This window comes from Saimiri boliviensis, chromosome 8, assembly GCF_048565385.1.
Source record: "Saimiri boliviensis isolate mSaiBol1 chromosome 8, mSaiBol1.pri, whole genome shotgun sequence".
Classification (NCBI taxonomy): Eukaryota; Metazoa; Chordata; class Mammalia; order Primates; family Cebidae; genus Saimiri; species Saimiri boliviensis.
The window spans coordinates 67199309-67215218 of NC_133456.1; positions in this window are offsets into that span (position 1 = coordinate 67199309).

The window sequence follows — 15910 nt, forward strand, 5'->3', positions numbered from 1 at the left end:
CTGGAAGTTGAATGCACACATTGACAACCATTCTGCTAGATAGCGCATTTTCGTTTTACAGCAATGTACTTCTTTTTACAGCCTGTACTGCCATCCACTCAGGAATGTCCAAACGAAGCTTTTAGAAGAAACGTGTTTCTCCCTCGCTGAATCTAAACGTAGATGCAACTTCCTAAAAGGAACCAACACACAGCACATCAGTTTGTACGAATCGGGTCTTCTGGGTTTAAAACGCATTCTTACTGCTAACTCTTATATGCGTCTCTAGGGCTAGATATGACTTTTTCTACATTCTCCAAAGAAAGGTTTTCTGAACTGCAGCAAACACACAGCAGTTTACCTCTGGAAGTTGAATGCACACATTGATAACCATTCTGCTAGATAGCTCCGTTTTTGTTTTACAGCAAGGTTCTTCTCTTTACAGCCTGTACTCCCAAGCACTCTGGAATGCCCAAACGCAGTTTTAGAAAAAATGTGTTTCTACCTCGCTGAATGTAAACATAGATTCAACTTCCTAAAAGGAACCAACGCACAGCAGATCAGTTTGTACGAAGCGGGTCTTCTGTGTTTTAAACGCATTCTTACTTCTAACTCTTATATGCCTCTCTAGGGCTTGAAATGACTGTTTCTACATTCTCCAAAGAAAATGTTTCTGAAATGCTGCAAACACACAGCAGTTTAGCTCTGGAAGTTGAAGGAACACACTGACAAACATTCTGCTAGATAGCTCAGTTTTTGTTTTACAGCAAGGAACTTCTCTTTACAGCCTGTACTGCCATCCACTCTGGAATGTCCAAACGCAGCGTTTAGAAGAAAAGTGTTTCTGCCTCGCTGAATCTAAACATAGATGCAACTTCCTAAAAGGAACCAACACAGAGCCGATCAGTTTGTACGAAGAGGGTCTTCTGTGTTTTAAACGCATTCTTACTGCTAACTCTTATATGCGTCTCTAGGGCTGGAAATGACTGTTTCTATATTCTCCAAAGAAAAGGTTTCTGAAATGCTGCAAACACACATCAGTTTAACTCTGGAAGTTGAATGCACACATTGACAACCATTCTGCTAGATAGCTCCATTTTCGTTTTACAGCAATGTACTTCTTTTTACACCCTGTACTGCCATCCACTCAGGAATGTCCAAACGAAGCTTTTAGAAGAAACGTGTTTCTCCCTCGCTGAATCAAAACGTAGATGCAACTTCCTAAAAGGAACCAACACACAGCAGATCAGTTTGTACGAAGCGGGTCTTCTGTGTTTTAAACGCATTCTTACTGCTAACTCTTATATGCGTCTCTAGGGCTGGAAATGACTGTTTCTACATTCTCCAAAGAAAAGGTTTCTGAAATGCTGCAAACACACATCAGTTTAGCTCTGGAAGTTGAATGCACACACTGACAACCATTCTGCTTGATAGCTCCGTTTTTGTTTTACAGCAAGGTACTTCTCTTTACAGCCTGTACTCCCAAGCACTCTGGAATGACGAAACGCAGCTTTTAGAAGAAACGTGTTTCTACCTCGCTAAATGTAAACATAGATGCAACTTCCTAAAAGGAACCAACACACAGCAGATCAGTTTGTACGAAGCGGGTCTTCTGTGTTTTAAACGCATTCTTACTGCTAACTCTTATATGCGTCTCTAGGGCTGGAAATGATTGTTTCTACATTCTCCAAAGAAAGGGTTTCTGAAATGGAGCAAACACACAGCGGTTTAGCTCTGGAAGTTGAATGAAAACGTTGACAACCATTCTGCTAGATAGCTCCGTTTTTGTTTTACTTCAAGGAACTTCTCTTTACAGTCTGTACTCCCAGGCACTCTGGAATGTCCAAAAGAAGCTTTTAGAAGGAATGTGTTTCTACCTCGCTGAATATAAACATAGATGCAACTTCCTAAAAGGAACCAACACACAGCAGATCAGTTTGTACGATGCGGGACTTCTGTGTTTGAAACGCATTCTTACTGCTAACTGTTATATGCGTCTCTAGGGCTGGAAATGACTGTTTCTACATTCTCCAAAGAAAGGGTTTCTGAACTGCTGCAAACACACAGCAGTTTAGCTCTGGAAGTCGAATGCACACATTAACAACCATTCTGCTAGATAGCTCCGTTTTTGTTTTACAGTAAGGAACTTCTCTTTACAGCCTGTACTGCCAACCACTCTGGAATGTCCAAACGCAGCTTTTAGAGGAAACGTGTTTCTACCTCTCTGAATGTAAACATATATGCAACTTCCTAAAAGGAACCAACACACAGCAGATCAGTTTGTACGAAGCGGGTTTTCTGTGTTTTAAACGCATTCTTACTGCTAACTCTTATATGCGTCTCTAGGGCTCGAAATGACTGTTTCTACATTCTCCAAAAAACGGGTTTCTGAAATGCTGCAAAAACACATCAGTTTAACTCTGGAAGTTGAATGCACACATTGACAACCATTCTGCTAGATAGCTCTATTTTCGTTTTACAGCAATGTAATTCCTTTTACAGCCTGTACTGCCATCCACTCAGGAATGTCCAAACGAAGCTTTTAGAAGAAACGTGTTTCTCCATCTCTGAATCTAAACGTAGATGCAACTTCCAAAAACAAACCAACACACAGCAGATCAGTTAGTACGAAGTGGGTCTTCTTTTTTTTAAATGCGTTCTTACTGCTAACTCTTATATGCGTCTCTAGGGCTGGAAATGACTGTTTCTACATTCTCCAAAGAAAGGGTTTCTGAACTGCTGCAAACACACATCAGTTTAGCTCTGGAAGTTGAATGCACACACTGACCACGATTCTGCTAGATTGCTCCGTTTTTGTTTTACAGCAAGGTACTTCTCTTTACAGCCTGTACTCCCAAGCATTCTGGAATGTCCAAACGCAGCTTTTAGAAGAAACGTGTTTCTACCTCGCTGAATGTAAACATAGATGCAACTTCCTAAAAGGAACTAACACACAGCAGATCAGTGTGTACGAAGCGGGTCTTCTGTGTTTTAAACGCATTCTTACTGCTAACTCTTACATGCGTCTCTAGGGCTGGAAATAACTGTTTCTACATTCTCCAAAGAAAGGGTTTCTGAAATGCTGCAAAAACACATCACTTTAACTCTGGAAGTTGAATGCACACATTGACAACCATTCTGCTAGATAGCTCCATTTTCGTTTTACAGCAATGTACTTCTTTTTACAGCCTGTACTGCCATCCACTCTGGAATGTCCCAACGAAGCTTTTAGAAGAAACGTGTTTCTCCCTCTCTGAATCTAAACTTAGATGTAACTTCTTAAAACAAACCAACTCACAGCAGATCAGTTAGTACGAAGTGGGTCTTCTTTGTTTTAAAAGCATTCTTATTGCTAACTCTTATATGCGTCTCTATGGCTGGAAATGACTGTTTCTACATTCTCCAAAGAAAGGGTTTCTGAACTGCTGCAAACACACATCGGTTTAACTCTGGAAGTTGAATGCACACACTGACCACCATTCTGCTAGATAGCTCCGTTTTTGTTTTACAGCAAGTTACTTCTCTTTACAGCCTGTACTCCCAAGCACTCTGGAATGTCCAAACGCAGCTTTTAGAAGAAACGTGTTTCTGCCTCGCTGAATCTAAACATAGATGCAACTTCCTAAAAGGAACCAACACACAGCAGATCAGTTTGTACAAAGCGGGTCTTCTGTGTTTTAAACGCATTCTTACTGCTAACTCTTATATGCGTCTCTAGGGCTAAAATGACTGTTTCTACATTCTCCAAAAAAAGGGTTTCTGAAATGCTGCAAACACAGAGTAGTTTAGCTCTGGAAGTCGAATGCACACATTGACAACCATTCTGCTAGATAGCTCCTTTTTTGTTTTACAGCAAGGTTCTTCTCTTTACAGCCTGTACTGCCATCCACTCTGGAATGTCCAAACGCAGCTTTTAGAAGAAAAGTGTTTCTCCCTCGCTGAATCTAAACATAGATGCAACTTCCTAAAAGGAACCAACACAGAGCCGATCAGTTTGTACGAAGCGGGTCTTCTGTGTTTTAAACGCATTCTTACTGCTAACTCTTATATGCGTCTCTAGGGCTGGAAATGACTGTTTCTATATTCTCCAAAGAAAACGTTTCTGAAATGCTGCAAACACACATCAGTTTAACTCTGGAAGTTGAATGTACACATTGACAACCATTCTGCTAGATAGCTCCATTTTCGTTTTACAGCAATGTACTTCTTTTTACACCCTGTTCTGCCATCCACTCTGGAATGTCCAAACGAAGCTTTTAGAAGAAACGTGTTTCTCCCTCGCTGAATCTAAACGTAGATGCAAATTCCTAAAAGGAACCAACACGCAGCAGATCGGTTTGTACGAAGCGGGTCTTCTCTGTTTGAAATGCATTCCTACTGCTTAATCTTATCTGCGTCTCTAGGGCTGGAAATGACTGTTTCTACATTCTCCAAAGAAAGGGTTTCTGAACTGCAACAAACACACATCGGTTTAACTCTGGAAGGTGAATGCACACACTGACCACCATTCTGCTAGATAAATCCGTATTTGATTTACATCAAGGTAATTCTCTTTACAGCCTGTCCTCTCAAGCACTCTGGAATGTCCAAACGCAGCTTTTAGAAGAAACGTGTTTCTACCTCGCTGAATGTAAACATAGATGCAACTTCCTAAAAGGAACCAACACACAGCAGATCAGTTTGTACGAAGCGGGTCTTCTGTGTTTTAAACGCATTCTTACTGCTAACTCTTATATGCGTCTCTAGGGCTGGAAATGACTGTTTCTATATTCTCCAAAGAAAAGGTTTCTGAAATGCTGCAAACACACATCAGTTTAACTCTGGAAGTTGAATGCACACATTGACAACCATTCTGCTAGATAGCTGCATTTTCGTTTTACAGCAATGTACTTCTTTTTACAGCCTGTACTGCCATCCACTCAGGAATGTCCAAACGAAGCTTTTAGAAGAAACGTGTTTCTCCCTCGCTGAATCTAAACGTAGATGCAACTTCCTAAAAGGAACCAACACACAGCACATCAGTTTGTACGAATCGGGTCTTCTGGGTTTTAAACGCATTCTTACTGCTAACTCTTATATGCGTCTCTAGGGCTAGATATGACTTTTTCTACATTCTCCAAAGAAAGGTTTTCTGAACTGCAGCAAACACACAGCAGTTTACCTCTGGAAGTTGAATGCACACATTGATATCCATTCTGCTAGATAGCTCCGTTTTTGTTTTACAGCAAGGTTCTTCTCTTTACAGCCTGTACTCCCAAGCACTCTGGAATGCCCAAACGCAGTTTTAGAAAAAATGTGTTTCTACCTCGCTGAATGTAAACATAGATTCAACTTCCTAAAAGGAACCAACGCACAGCAGATCAGTTTGTACGAAGCGGGTCTTCTGTGTTTTAAACGCATTCTTACTTCTAACTCTTATATGCGTCTCTAGGGCTGGAAATGACTGTTTCTACATTCTCCAAAGAAAATGTTTCTGAAATGCTGCAAACACACAGCAGTTTAGCTCTGGAAGTTGAAGAAACACATTGACAAACATTCTGCTAGATAGCTCAGTTTTTGTTTTACAGCAAGGAACTTCTCTTTACAGCCTGTACTGCCATCCACTCTGGAATGTCCAAACGCAGCGTTTAGAAGAAAAGTGTTTCTGCCTCGCTGAATCTAAACATAGATGCAACTTCCTAAAAGGAACCAACACACAGCAGATCAGTTTGTACGAAGAGGGTCTTCTGTGTTTTAAACGCATTCTTACTGCTAACTCTTATATGCGTCTCTAGGGCTGGAAATGACTGTTTCTATATTCCCCAAAGAAAAGGTTTCTGAAATGCTGCAAACACACATCAGTTTAACTCTGGAAGTTGAATGCACACATTGACAACCATTCTGCTAGATAGCTCCATTTTCGTTTTACAGCAATGTATTTCATTTTACACCCTGTACTGCCATCCACTCAGGAATGTCCAAACGAAGCTTTTAGAAGAAACGTGTTTCTCCGTCGCTGAATCTAAACGTAGATGCAACTTCCTAAAAGGAACCAACACACAGCAGATCAGTTTGTACGAAGCGGGTCTTCTGTGTTTTAAACGCATTCTTACTGCTAACTCTTATATGCGTCTCTAGGGCTGGAAATGACTGTTTCTATATTCTCCAAAGAAAAGGTTTCTGAAATGCTGCAAACACACATCAGTTTAGCTCTGGAAGTTGAATGCACACACTGACCACCCTTCTGCTAGGTAGCTCCGTTTTTGTTTTACAGCAAGGTACTTCTCTTTACAGCCTGTATTCCCAAGAACTCTGGAATGACGAAACGCAGCTTTTAGAAGAAACGTGTTTCTACCTCGCTAAATGTAAACATAGATGCAACTTCTTAAAAGGAACCAACACACAGCAGATCAGTTTGTACGAAGCGGGTCTTCTGTGTTTTAAACGCATTCTTACTGCTAACTCTTATATACGTCTCTAGGGCTGAAAATGACTGTTTCTACATTCTCCAAAGAAAGGGTTTCTGAACTGCTGCAAACACACAGCACTTTAGCTCTGGAAGTCGAATGCACACATTGACAACCATTCTGCTAGATAGCTCCGTTTTTGTTTTACAGTAAGGAACTTCTCTTTACAGCCTGTACTCCCAAGCACTCTGGAATGTCCAAACGCAGGTTTTAGAAGAAACGTGTTTCTTCCTCTCCGAATGTAAACATAGATGCATCTTCCTAAAAGGAACCAACACACAGCAGATCAGTTTGTACGAAGCGGGTCTTCTCTGTTTTAAACGCATTCTTACTCCTAACTGTCATATGCGTCTCTAGGGCTGGAAATGACTGTTTCTATATTCTCCAAAGAAAAGGTTTCTGAAATGCTGCAAACACACATCAGTTTAACTCTGGAAGTTGAATGCACACATTGACAACCATTCTACTAGATAGCTCCATTTTCGTTTCACAGCAATGTACTTCGTTTTACACCCCGTATTGCCATCCACTCAGGAATGTCCAAACGAAGCTTTTAGAAGAAACGTGTTTCTCCCTCGCTGAATCTAAACGTAGACGCAACTTCCTAAAAGGAACCAACACACAGCAGATCAGTTTGTATGAAGCGGGTCTTCTGTGTTTTAAACGCACTCTTACTGCTAACTCTTATATGCGTCTCTAGGGCTAGATATGACTTTTTCTACATTCTCCAAAGAAAGGTTTTCTGAACTGCTGCAAACACACAGCAGTTTACCTCTGGAAGTTGAATGCACACATTGATAACCATTCTGCTATATAGCTCCGTTTTTGTTTTACAGCAAGGTACTTCTCTTTACAGCCTGTAATCCCAAGCATTCTGTAATGTCCAAACGCAGCTTTTAGAAGAAACGTGTTTCTACCTCGCTGAATGTAAACATAGATACAACTTCCTAAAAGGAACTAACACACAGCAGATCAGTTTGTACGAAGCGGGTCTTCTGTGTTTGAAACGCATTCTTACTGCTTAATCTTATATGCGTCTCTAGGGCTGGAAATGACTGTTTCTACATTCTCCAAAGAAAGGGTTTCTGAACTGCTGCAAACACACATTGGTTTAACTCTGGAAGGTGAATGCACAGACTGACCACCATTCTGCTAGATAGCTCCGTTTTTGTTTTACAGCAAGGTACTTCTCCTTACAGCCTGTACTCCCAAGCACTCTGGAATGTCCAAACGCAGCTTTTAGAAGAAACGTGTTTCTACCTCGCTGAATGTAAACATAGATGCAACTTCCTAAAATTAACCAACACACAGCAGATCAGTTTGTACGAAGCGGGTCTTCTGTGTTTTAAACGCATTCATACTGCTAACTCTTATATGCGTCTCTAGGGCTGAAAATGACTGTTTCTACATTCTCCAAAGAAAGGGTTTCTGAACTCCTGCAAACACACAGCAGTTTAGCTCTGGAAGTCGAATGCACACATTGACAACCATTCTGCTAGATAGCTCCGTTTTTGTTTTACAGTAAGGAACTTCTCTTTACAGCCTGTACTCCCAAGCACTCTGGAATGTCCAAACGCAGGTTTTAGAAGAAACGTGTTTCTACCTCTCCGAATGTAAACATAGATGCAACTTCCTAAAAGGAACCAACACACAGCAGATCAGTTTGTACGAAGCGGGTCTTCTGTGTTTTAAACGCATTCTTACTGCTAACTGTTATATGCGTCTCTAGGGCTCGAAATGACTGTTTCTATATTCTCCAAAGAAAAGGTTTCTGAAATGCTGCAAACACACATCAGTTTAGCTCTGGAAGTTGAATGGACACATTGACAACCATTCTGCTAGATAGCTCCATTTTCGTTTCACAGCAATGTACTTCTTTTTACACCCTGTACTGCCATCCACTCAGAAATGTCCAAACGAAGCTTTTAGAAGAAACGTGTTTATCCCTCGCTGAATCTAAACGTAGATGCAACTTCCTAAAAGGAACCAACACACAGCAGATCAGTTTGTACGAAGCGGGTCTTCTGTGTTTTAAACGCATTCTTACTGCTAACTCTTATATGCGTCTCCAGGGCTAGATAGGACTTTTTATACATTCTCCAAAGAAAGGTTTTCCGAACTGCTGCAAACACACAGCAGTTTACCTCTGGAATTTGAATGCACACATTGATAACCATTCTGCTATATAGCTCCGTTTTTGTTTTACAGCAAGGTACTTCTCTTTACAGCCTGTAATCCCAAGCATTCTGTAATGTCCAAACGCAGCTTTTAGAAGAAACGTGTTTCTACCTCGCTGAATGTAAACATAGATACAACTTCCTAAAAGGAACTAACACACAGCAGATCAGTTTGTACGAAGCGGGTCTTCTGTGTTTGAAACGCATTCTTACTGCTTAATCTTATATGCGTCTCTAGGGCTGGAAATGACTGTTTCTACATTCTCCAAAGAAAGGGTTTCTGAACTGCTGCAAACACACATCGGTTTAACTCTGGAAGGTGAATGCACACATTGACAACCATTCTGCTAGATAGCCCCGTTTTTGTTTTACAGCAAGGTACTTCTCTTAACAGTCTGTACTCCCAGGCACTCTAGAATGTCCAAACGCAGCTTTTAGAAGAAACGTTTTTCTACCTCGCTGAATGTAAATATAGATGCAACTTCCTAAAAGGAACCAACACACAGCAGATCAGTTTGTACGAAGCGGGTCTTCTGTATTTTAAACGCATTCTTACTGCTAACTCTTATATGCGTCTCTAGGGCTGGAAATGATTGTTTCTACATTCTCCAAAGAAAGGGTTTCTGAAATGGAGCAAACACACAGCGGTTTAGCTCTGGAAGTTGAATGAAAACGTTGACAACCATTCTGCTAGATAGCTCCGTTTTTGTTTTACATCAAGGAACTTCTCTTTACAGTCTGTACTCCCAGGCACTCTGGAATGTCCAAAAGAAGCTTTTAGAAGGAACGTGTTTCTGCCTCGCTGAATCTAAACATAGATGCAACTTCCTAAAAGGAACCAACACACAGCAGATCAGTTTGTACGAAGTGGGTCTTCTGTGTTTTAAACGCATTCTTACTGCTAACTCTTATATGCGTCTCTAGGGCTAGATAGGACTTTTTCTACATTCTCCAAAGAAAGGTTTTCTGAACTGCTGCAAACACACAGTAGTTTACCTCTGGAAGTTGAATGCACACATTGATAACCATTCTGCTAGATAGCTCCGTTTTTGTTTTACAGCAAGGTACTTCTCTTTACAGCCTGTACTCCCAAGCATTCTGGAATGTCCAAACGCAGCTTTTAGAAGAAACGTGTTTCTACCTCGCTGAATGTAAACATAGATGCAACTTCCTAAAATGAACTAACACACAGCAGATCAGTTTATACGAAGCGGGTCTTCTGTGTTTTACACGAATTCTTACTGCTAACTGTTATATGCATCTCTAAGGCTGGAAATGACTGTTTCTATATTCTCCAAAGAAAAGGTTTCTGAAATGCTGCAAACACACATCAGTTTAACTCTGGAAGTTGAATGCACACATTGACAACCATTCTGCTAGATAGCTCCATTTTCGTTTCACAGCAATGTACTTATTTTTACAGCCTGTACTGCCATCCACTCTGGAATGTCCAAACGAAGCTTTTAGAAGAAACGTGTTTCTTTCTCTCTGAATCTAAACGTAGATGCAACTTCCTAAAACAAACCAACACACAGCAGATCAGTTAGTACGAAGTGGGTGTTCTTTGTTTTAAATGCATTCTTACTGCTAACTCTTATATGCGTCTCTAGGGCTGGAAATGACTGTTTCTACATTCTCCAAAGAAAGGGTTTCTGAACTGCTGCAAACAGACATCAGTTTAGCTCTGGAAGTTGAATGCACACACTGACCACCCTTCTGCTAGATAGCTCCGTTTTTGTTTTAGAGCAATGTACTTCTCTTTACAGCCTGTACTGCCATCCACTCTGGAATGTCCAAACGAAGCTTTTAGAAGAAAAGTGTTTCTGCCTCGCTGAATCTAAACATAGATGCAACTTCCTAAAAGGAACCAACGCTCAGCAGATCAGTTTGTACGAAGCGGGTCTTCTGTGTTTTAAACGCATTCTTACTGCTAACTCTTATATGCGTCTCTAGGGCTGGAAATGATTGTTTCTACATTCTCCAAAGAAAGGGTTTCTGAAATGGAGCAAACACACAGCAGTTTAGCTCTGGAAGTTGAATGAAAACGTTGACAACCATTCTGCTAGATAGCTCCGTTTTTGTTTTACATCAAGAAACTTCTCTTTACAGTCTGTACTCCCAGGCATTCTGGAATGTCCAAAAGAAGCTTTTAGAAGGAACGTGTTTCTGCGTCGCTGAATCTAAACATAGATGCAACTTCCTAAAAGGAACCAACACACTAGCAGATCAGTTTGTACGAAGCGGGTCTTCTGTGTTTGAAACGCATTCTTACTGCTAACTCTTATAAGCGTCTCTAGGGCTGGAAATGACTGTATCTACATTCTCCAAAGAAAGCGTTTCTGAACTGCTGCAAACACACAGGAGTTTAACTCTGGAAGTTGAATGCACACATTGACAACCATTCTGCTAGATAGTTCTGTTTTTGTTTTAGAGCAAGGTACTTCTCTTTACAGCCTTTATTGCCAAGCACTCTGGAATGTCCAAACCCAGCTTTTAGAAGAAAAGTGTTTCTACCTCACTGAATGTAAACATAGATGCAACTTCCTAAAAGTAACCAACACACAGCAGATCAGTTTGTACGAAGCGGGTCTTCTGTGTTTTAAACGCATTCTTACTGCTAACTCTTATATGCGTCTCTAGGGCTGGAAATGACTGTTTCTACATTCTCCAAAGAAAGGGTTTCTGAAATGCTGCAAAAACACATCAGTTTAACTCTGGAAGTTGAATGCACACATTGACAACCATTCTGCTAGATAGCTCCATTTTCGTTTTACAGCAATAGACTTCTTTTTACAGCCTGTACTGCCATCCACTCTGGAATGTCCAAACGAAGCTTTTAGAAGAAACGTGTTTCTCACTCTCTGAATCTAAACTTAGATGTAACTTCTTAAAACAAACCAACACACAGCAGATCAGTTAGTACGAAGTGGGTCTTCTTTGTTTTAAATGCATTTTTACTGCTAACTCTTATACGCATCTCTACGGCTGGAAATGACTGTTTCTACATTCTCCAAAAAAAGGGTTTCTGAACTGCTGCAAACACAGAGCAGTTTAGCTCTGGAAGTCGAATGCACACATTGACAAGCATTCTGCTAGATAGCTCCGTTTTTGTTTTACAGCAAGGTTCTTCTCTTTACAGCCTGTACTCCCAAGCACTCTGGAATGCCCAAACGCAGCTTTTAGAAGAAATGTGTTTCTACCTCGCTGAATGTAAACATAGATTCAACTTCCTAAAAGGAACCAACGCACAGCAGATCAGTTTGTACGAAGCGGGTCTTCTGTGTTTTAAACGCATTCTTACTTCTAACTCTTATATGCGTCTCTAGGGCTGGAAATGACTGTTTCTACATTCTCCAAAGAAAAGGTTTCTGAAATGCAGCAAACACACAGCAGTTTAGCTCTGGAAGTTGAAGGAACACATTGACACCCATTCTGCTAGATAGCTCAGTTTTTGTTTTACACCAAGGAACTTCTCTTTACAGCCTGTACTCCTAAGCTCTCTGGAATGTCCAAACGAAGCCTTTAGAAGGAACGTGTTTCTCCCTCGCTGAATCTAAACATAGATGCAACTTCCTAAAAGGAACCAACACAGAGCCGATCAGTTTGTACGAAGAGGGTCTTCTGTGTTTTAAACGCATTCTTACTGCTAACTCTTATATGCGTCTCTAGGGCTGGAAATGACTGTTTCTATATTCCCCAAAGAAAAGGTTTCTGAAATGCTGCAAACACACATCAGTTTAACTCTGGAAGTTGAATGCACACATTGACAACCATTCTGCTAGATAGCTCCATTTTCGTTTTACAGCAATGTACTTCATTTTACACCCTGTACTGCCATCCACTCAGGAATGTCCAAACGAAGCTTTTAGAAGAAACGTGTTTCTCCGTCGCTGAATCTAAACGTAGATGCAACTTCCTAAAAGGAACCAACACACAGCAGATCAGTTTGTACGAAGCGGGTCTTCTGTGTTTTAAACGCATTCTTACTGCTAACTCTTATATGCGTCTCTAGGGCTGGAAATGACTGTTTCTATATTCTCCAAAGAAAAGGTTTCTGAAATGCTGCAAACACACATCAGTTTAGCTCTGGAAGTTGAATGCACACACTGACCACCCTTCTGCTAGATAGCTCCGTTTTTGTTTTACAGCAAGGTACTTCTCTTTACAGCCTGTATTCCCAAGAACTCTGGAATGACGAAACGCAGCTTTTAGAAGAAACGTGTTTCTACCTCGCTAAATGTAAACATAGATGCAACTTCTTAAAAGGAACCAACACACAGCAGATCAGTTTGTACGAAGCGGGTCTTCTGTGTTTTAAACGCATTCTTACTGCTAACTCTTATATACGTCTCTAGGGCTGAAAATGACTGTTTCTACATTCTCCAAAGAAAGGGTTTCTGAACTGCTGCAAACACACAGCACTTTAGCTCTGGAAGTCGAATGCACACATTGACAACCATTCTGCTAGATAGCTCCGTTTTTGTTTTACAGTAAGGAACTTCTCTTTACAGCCTGTACTCCCAAGCACTCTGGAATGTCCAAACGCAGGTTTTAGAAGAAACGTGTTTCTTCCTCTCCGAATGTAAACATAGATGCATCTTCCTAAAAGGAACCAACACACAGCAGATCAGTTTGTACGAAGCGGGTCTTCTGTGTTTGAAACGCATTCTTACTGCTAACTCTTATATGCGTCTCTAGGGCTAGATATGACTTTTTCTACATTCTCCAAAGAAAGGTTTTCTGAACTGCTGCAAACACACAGCAGTTTACCTCTGGAAGTTGAATGCACACATTGATAACCATTCTGCTATATAGCTCCGTTTTTGTTTTACAGCAAGGTACTTCTCTTTACAGCCTGTAATCCCAAGCATTCTGTAATGTCCAAACGCAGCTTTTAGAAGAAACGTGTTTCTACCTCGCTGAATGTAAACATAGATACAACTTCCTAAAAGGAACTAACACACAGCAGATCAGTTTGTACGAAGCGGGTCTTCTGTGTTTGAAACGCATTCTTACTGCTTAATCTTATATGCGTCTCTAGGGCTGGAAATGACTGTTTCTACATTCTCCAAAGAAAGGGTTTCTGAACTGCTGCAAACACACATCGGTTTAACTCTGGAAGGTGAATGCACAGACTGACCACCATTCTGCTAGATAGCTCCGTTTTTGTTTTACAGCAAGGTACTTCTCCTTACAGCCTGTACTCCCAAGCACTCTGGAATGTCCAAACGCAGCTTTTAGAAGAAACGTGTTTCTACCTCGCTGAATGTAAACATAGATGCAACTTCCTAAAATTAACCAACACACAGCAGATCAGTTTGTACGAAGCGGGTCTTCTGTGTTTTAAACGCATTCATACTGCTAACTCTTATATGCGTCTCTAGGGCTGAAAATGACTGTTTCTACATTCTCCAAAGAAAGGGTTTCTGAACTGCTGCAAACACACAGCAGTTTAGCTCTGGAAGTCGAATGCACACATTGACAACCATTCTGCTAGATAGCTCCGTTTTTGTTTTACAGTAAGGAACTTCTCTTTACAGCCTGTACACCCAAGCACTCTGGAATGTCCAAACGCAGGTTTTAGAAGAAACGTGTTTCTACCTCTCCGAATGTAAACATAGATGCAACTTCCTAAAAGGAACCAACACACAGCAGATCAGTTTGTACGAAGCGGGTCTTCTGTGTTTTAAACGCATTCTTACTGCTAACTGTTATATGCGTCTCTAGGGCTCGAAATGACTGTTTCTATATTCTCCAAAGAAAAGGTTTCTGAAATGCTGCAAACACACATCAGTTTAACTCTGGAAGTTGAATGCACACATTGACAACCATTCTGCTAGATAGCTCCATTTTCGTTTCACAGCAATGTACTTCTTTTTACACCCTGTACTGCCATCCACTCAGAAATGTCCAAACGAAGCTTTTAGAAGAAACGTGTTTATCCCTCGCTGAATCTAAACGTAGATGCAACTTCCTAAAAGGAACCAACACACAGCAGATCAGTTTGTACGAAGCGGGTCTTCTGTGTTTTAAACGCATTCTTACTGCTAACTCTTATATGCGTCTCCAGGGCTAGATAGGACTTTTTATACATTCTCCAAAGAAAGGTTTTCCGAACTGCTGCAAACACACAGCAGTTTACCTCTGGAAGTTGAATGCACACATTGATAACCATTCCGCTATATAGCTCCGTTTTTGTTTTACAGCAAGGTACTTCTCTTTACAGCCTGTAATCCCAAGCATTCTGTAATGTCCAAACGCAGCTTTTAGAAGAAACGTGTTTCTACCTCGCTGAATGTAAACATAGATACAACTTCCTAAAAGGAACTAACACACAGCAGATCAGTTTCTACGAAGCGGGTCTTCTGTGTTTGAAACGCATTCTTACTGCTTAATCTTATATGCGTCTCTAGGGCTGGAAATGACTGTTTCTACATTCTCCAAAGAAAGGGTTTCTGAACTGCTGCAAACACACATCGGTTTAACTCTGGAAGGTGAATGCACACATTGACAACCATTCTGCTAGATAGCCCCGTTTTTGTTTTACAGCAAGGTACTTCTCTTAACAGTCTGTACTCCCAGGCACTCTAGAATGTCCAAACGCAGCTTTTAGAAGAAACGTTTTTCTACCTCGCTGAATGTAAACATAGATGCAACTTCCTAAAAGGAACCAACACACAGCAGATCAGTTTGTACGAAGCGGGTCTTCTGTATTTTAAACGCATTCTTACTGCTAACTCTTATATGCGTCTCTAGGGCTGGAAATGATTGTTTCTACATTCTCCAAAGAAAGGGTTTCTGAAATGGAGCAAACACACAGCGGTTTAGCTCTGGAAGTTGAATGAAAACGTTGACAACCATTCTGCTAGATAGCTCCGTTTTTGTTTTACATCAAGGAACTTCTCTTTACAGTCTGTACTCCCAGGCACTCTGGAATGTCCAAAAGCTTTTAGAAGGAACGTGTTTCTGCCTCGCTGAATCTAAACATAGATGCAACTTCCTAAAAGGAACCAACACACAGCAGATCAGTTTGTACGAAGTGGGTCTTCTGTGTTTTAAACGCATTCTTACTGCTAACTCTTATATGCGTCTCTAGGGCTAGATAGGACTTTTTCTACATTCTCCAAAGAAAGGTTTTCTGAACTGCTGCAAACACACAGCAGTTTACCTCTGGAAGTTGAATGCACACATTGATAACCATTCTGCTAGATAGCTCCGTTTTTGTTTTACAGCAAGGTACTTCTCTTTACAGCCTGTACTCCCAAGCATTCTGGAATGTCCAAACGCAGCTTTTAGAAGAAACGTGTT